The sequence below is a fragment of the Anguilla anguilla genome, chromosome 4 (genome assembly GCF_013347855.1).
Source record: "Anguilla anguilla isolate fAngAng1 chromosome 4, fAngAng1.pri, whole genome shotgun sequence".
NCBI lineage: Eukaryota > Metazoa > Chordata > Actinopteri > Anguilliformes > Anguillidae > Anguilla > Anguilla anguilla.
The window spans coordinates 25,711,083-25,717,155 of record NC_049204.1 but is presented as its reverse complement, the minus strand read 5'-3'; the positions used below and the strand labels follow the sequence as shown (position 1 = coordinate 25,717,155).

The window sequence follows — 6,073 nt, the reverse complement described above, 5'->3', positions numbered from 1 at the left end:
TGGTCCTGTTGTTCCTGTCTTCCACTGTCAGGCAGAATTTAGGCAGTTGCTGAAAGGTAGGTGGTGGCGCCCTAATATGCATACTTTATACTTTTCATGTCCTTCATCAACTTGCGGGGGCCAAGAGAACAGCTTAGAGCATCAGCCACTTTTCTAGCACCACAAGAGATGTGCATGATTCTAGCTCTGTTAAGGAACTGGAAGCAATGAAGTAGAATGTGCAATACATAGGACCCGCCAACCCAGTTTTCATTCAAAACATTTAATAAATTAAATGCTAGTTTAAATTCAAACATTTAATAGAAACGATTGGATGTTCATTGCAACGAAAAAGAGCAATGCATAACAGGAAGTGCAAGAGTAGTGTTGTTGCTTGGCATACAGCTACAATGATTTTTCAATGGACACGGCTAAGTGAGGCTTTGGCAATGCTGATCGGCATACTGCCTCTAAACGACAGGGTAGCCAACTCAGTCTGGTCGCTGGCATTCTAGCTCAATGAAAACAGACCAGCGTGCTGTAGCCTGTAATTTATGAAAGACTGGCTAGTAAGTCGACTGCACTTTTGAACATGCACATGGTATTTAGCAAGCCATGCTGTGTACCATGTCGAGGCGGAACGTAAATTTGATTTGAATGGACAGAAAAATTGTTCTGACCGAAAAGCCGCCAGTCCTGACGCCCTCCCTGGCAATATAGATTGTTAATGTGTGTGATTTTGCCGATAGGGATCGTTTGGGACTCACAAGATGAACTGTTGAAGTGGGTGACGTGCAGACGAAAGAAACAATTTGTTCAGAAATATTATGCTACTCGTTCGCTTTAAAATTTTACTTAACGAGCGACTTAACTCACTGTCTGGGTCGCTGCAAAACTATGGAAATGTCCCAGATTTTGAAAGACCGGCATGTGACCGTGAGATCGGTTAAGACAATTATACAGCTTGCAGCGGATACGTCTGCTGCTTGCCTAGCTAGATGTTTAGCTAGCTACCGTTGCCGTAACAAAGATGTTGAAGTTGTCGGCCATCTGACGTCAGTATAGGAGGCCTCCTCTTGCTGGGAACGTGTGCCAGGTACCTTGAGCTACTGAGATAAACAGCTGAGTGAACGAGTGAGGAGGGCATCGGGTTTAATTTCATTTCCAAACTCCAGGGCTGTTGTCTTCTGTCAACAGGCAGTGAATATGCCCAGTGGGCTAGTAAGTCGACTCTGCTGCTACGAGGTGGCAGAGGAAAAGAGCTAACCAGCTACGAGAAGCCAGAGAGGAGAGCCAGCACGGCAGCAGATATGACGGAGCAGCCTGCTGTCACAGAGCCGGTGATTACCGCCTGAGGCTGTGAGATAGCCCCGAGGTCTGCTAACTGCTGCCAGGTAGAGGCCGCCATCTCAGTTTTATTACCGTATATATTTTCACTTTAAACAGCTAACGAGCAAAATGGTATGCCGACGTGTCCTAAGGAAACTGTCGCACCCGAGAAATTGGTGTAGGTTGCTCCTTGCTTTGGTAACGCATTTGTAATTTACAGATAACAGGCAGTAGGCTATGTGTTAAGGGGGAGAAATTAAGTTTTGTGTGTGTGTGTGTGTTTTGTACAGATGATAAATGTTAATGTGTCTTAAAAATGAAGAAAATACGGGAAGTTATCATATGCCTGCGAGTCTTAGAGGTGGCGAGTGTCTCAGTAATCAATATGCCCCATATTTCAGCTAAAAGCATATTTTGCTGCTTTAGCTAACAACCTATCAAAAACATTTTGCCCTAAACACTTGCGCGCATGCCAGTAACTTATTTTTAAAAATAAAAAAATAAAAAAACAAGACTCCCCCTTACTATTCCTAGACAGTAGCTGACCGTGTCCATGATGGCCACACCCTCTTTAACAATAATACTGAATCTGGTCACCTTTGTGTGTCTCTAAATGGTCTCATGTATTTATTTTGACATGGTAATGATAGCAATCCTACTGAATCCTAGTAACACTACACTTTAACATACAACCCCAGTGTATGTCTTTCTATGGCAGAGAACAACAACGTCAGTGACTCTGAAGAAATTGGCAATGAAACACAAACCTTAAAGCCACCATGTTTAATTGTGTGTGGTTTATGAACGAGGTGCCTAAATGCTACATGTCACCCATTTTTCTTTTGGCATCACTTTCAAAAGAACTTTCTAGGGATAACCCCCCACCACCACCCAAGAAAAATAAAGGTATTCTTAACCGAAAGGATGCCTATGTCAGAAATGTTCTGAGAAAACATGAAGGAGGTATTCATATTACTTCTAGAGATGACTGCTTCTCATGCGGCAGTCTTATGTAATCCGTGTGCGGAATGAAGTGTTTGTTTTTGCAACACAAAGAAAGAAGTAGATGTCCTTGTTTAGTTCTTGCAGTTACATGCTGTTCTACTTACCACCTACAATCTTTACATCTTACATTCAGAAATGCATGCAGTCTGTGGACAGGGCAGGACCAAGCAGAGTACTTCTTACATTAATACCTTGTACGTGGTCGGCCAAGGAACAGTTCAGTACATATCATTTCTTGAACAACATATCATATATGGACTGTATCTTATGTGTCTTGATGCTGTTGCTCTAGTGTTCTATTAAATACCTTCTATATACACCTTCTTTCTAGATGACAATTTCAGTCCATAAAACATTTCAAACTGCTGTACAATACAGTCCGGTGCATAAAACTGTAGACCTCCATTCAAACTCTAAATGTCTGAACTAGAACAACTAGTTCAGACATTAAAAGCAAGAACTAAACTTAAAGTGTCTTTCAAGTTTAAAAATAATTGACCAATGTGCAATTTCTGATGGATCCAGTCCAGACAGATCCATGGTACAGAGCTTTAAACGGCTCTGTTGCTGTGGGAGTACTGTACTGTATAGAAGCCTATATGGGACAGCTATTTTTCTCGTGTCTAGAAAATGGAGGCTATGCTTATGGAAAGCTCTCAAGTGTGGGAGGCAGTCAGACATTAGTCAGGGACTTGGATGTAAAATGTAATTTTATTCTGAGCTGTGTTGCAGGATTCCAAGGAAAGCAGGTCAGTGATGTGAGATGATATATTTTGTCCTTGTTAAGGTCTAAGATCCATCTTCAGGTCTGAAAATTCCTAATAGCTTGAGAAGAGATTTTTTTGAAGTGCTTGTAAGCAGGCTATGAAAGACAGGGATGGATATAAGATTTTTTTGCAAGGAGAAGAAGCTTATTAGACACCCTGCTAATAAGCTGGTTGATCTTCTCAAAGGTCAGCTTTTGGTCCGAATCCACACACCCATGTTCATCAAATATAGGCTGTGCGGGATCTCATTTGCCTCAAAGATCAAGTTAAATTTTTACATTTCCATATACTGTTTGAGGAGCCAGCTAGGAGTTAAACAGATTCCTACCCTCTACGTTACCTGAAGGGTATTTGCTTGCTTTCAGGCCTCCATGTCATTCAAATATGCAAATGAGACGACGTGGCTAGGTTAAGGTCAGGAAAAGACTGCAAACTCAGCATCATCTGTGGAATGTATAAATAAAGTTTTTCATTTTGCAAAGTCTTCCATACCTGCTGTGTTGTTTTATTCTAATATATTCTACAGCAAATGAAGAACAGTGGGTGAAACAAACCGGATAAAGGAAACTGTAGCATTTGGGAAAAAAATAATTTGGTCTTTCAAACAGAAAACTCTCAAATCATTGATATATGTTTGAAAAGTCCTAGAAATATACTTGGACAGGCATTTAGCAGTGCACCATATATGTTCTTTCAGTACTGCATTTGAAAATATTAATAAAATGCTATTTCAAATGCTAATACGTAAATTGTTAAGTATTGCGCCCCATTAATCTTTCATCATTTATAGAATAAGCAAACACCGAAACATGGTTTGATGCTGATGGAAACGCCAAAGGCCTCACATACAAGGCAAGGAATCTTCCCTCTTAATTGCATGTAAAAGATCAATAGCCCTGCAAATAGACTCCATGATTGAGAGTCGCCCTGCATATTGATGGACACCGAAGTTCCACAGATCCACTTTAAGCTATGAGTGTGTTAATGCAATCGTAGAAAAATATAGGAAAAGTTGCTCATTTTAAGAAAAATGCAAGCGCACAATCAATGATGTAGTGAAAAATAAAGAGGTTGTTGGTTGAATTAGCGAGCTACTATGGGAGTGGGTGCTTGAGTTTAGTCCTCATTAATAATGTTATAAGAAAATGTAAGGGAAGTGTTTTGTTGCCAGCAGATTTTGTTAATTCTTGTGAACAATTCAAAGGGTTGATTACACCTTGGCATAATTCTTGAGAATAGAAAGGCATTTGTGTATTAATACAATCTTAGGTTTTTCAACAAAAAAAAAAAAGGTGTTTAAAATGACGGACAAAATGACACTTTTGGTAAGGTGATTACCCAATTCGGTGGATTCAGATCTGGAAAGTCAGCTGCTCACAATGTATGGGGTTCATCTAAAAGCCAAGACACAGAGGCAAAAAGCAAGAACTGATCAAGTTTTTACCTCTGTGAACAGTGCTTGCAGAAGAAGTATGCAGCGTGGCGTTGGCTGACGGGAGTTGATGTGCCTCGCATGTTGTTGACGAGGATGACAGGCCTGTTCCTGGCTGTGGGCTTCCTTCTCTTTCCTTTCTACTTCCTGTCATGGTTGGAGATGAAGAAACATCACCACTCGTCAGGGGACACGTCTCACCAGACAGCCGACCAATTTCCTGTCCCGTGCACTTCCCCCTCCCGATTTCCTCAGCAGTGCCGAAAGGCACAAAGATCCATAATTCACTGTCTTTGTCAAAGAGGGAGCATTTGAACATTTTCTCTGGACAGTAATAAGCAGGGTGCTCTATGGGGGTTTGTCACCAAAAAACAACCGATCTGCAGCTTTCGAGTTTTGGAAATTTATTTGCCATGCCCTTATTTTCTCCCAGATCTCGACCTCGCGACAGCGAAACATGTGACCTTTACTTTAACATATGCATGTGGCATGTTAGCAAAACCCACTTCCCTTGTTTGGAAAGAGTTTTTGATAAGTGAAAGAGCACTGGGAGCTCATTCAGTTCTAAGGGCAGTTCCTGTTTATAAAGAAATGCTGCTTTTTTCTTGGAGGTCAATCACCTCCATTGCCCATATTGTCTTCTGTGATGATACATGGCGAACTGTAATAATCAATTTCATTAATTTAATTCATATATTGTTTCTGCCAGGGACTTAAGCCACGGCCTCCTCCTAACTTTAATAGGAAAATGACAATCTATATTGATAAAATGTTGATATATTTGTGGATGCACTTAAGTCCATTTCTCCATTGGCTTGTTTTTCTGCAGCATGCTGTGATCTGCTTCCATTTACTGAACCTCCTGCAAAAATGCACAGAAATCAACTACGATGGGTCAGGGGGGTCGTGTCAGGCTCGACCACAATTAATGTGCATTAAAAAAAAGTTGATGCGTTATTTATTTCGTATTGATCAGGTCAGTTAGTGATTGACAGCCCACTCATATACTGTAGATTTCTTTCAATATGCACACGGAGCATGACCAATTTGCAAAGTGGATCCCTGGCTGGTTTCACCGTTGAAATAAAGTCCACAAAATGATGCTTTATACAGCTACAGTACAAACAAAATGGAGGTAAAACCCTATCAGTTCAATTAGAAATATGCACATATTCACAACAAAAAAAACTTTTCTTCCAACATAACATTAAATGAATAAGTGTTAATAAATGATTGTACAGGTCATTTAAAATTACGAGCATTTCCCACTCCTATGAATAAAAGTACGTAAAGCAAAATTTGACCGTTGCTGGAAGTGGTATAAATTTAGCATGCGGTGTAAAATGGTGGAAGCTGGTGTCAGAGGGGAACGCGGTTTGTTTGGCCTGTACGTTTCTGCCTCCCTTAGGTGCCTCTGTCGTGTGCTAAATGTCAGCGGGGTGTCTGCGTCGTGTCTGAGCTGCCTCAGATCACATTTACCAACGCAAACCAGAGCGCGCTGCGGAAGGGCCGGGGTAATACCGCGGGGGGAGAGGGAGCTGCAGGTCTTTCTTTTCACCGC

The 6,073-nt window shown here is 41.1% G+C and overlaps 1 long non-coding RNA gene across 1 annotated transcript; it reads left to right on the top strand.

Annotated features, from left to right (window-relative positions):
- The first annotated feature begins 314 nt into the window (after positions 1–314).
- LOC118225211 lies at positions 315–5,369 on the top strand. The gene is made up of 3 exons (XR_004764784.1): positions 315–1,075; positions 1,177–1,373; positions 4,537–5,369. It is a non-coding gene; the product is annotated as an uncharacterized LOC118225211 (long non-coding RNA).
- Positions 5,370–6,073: the final 704 nt, after the last annotated feature.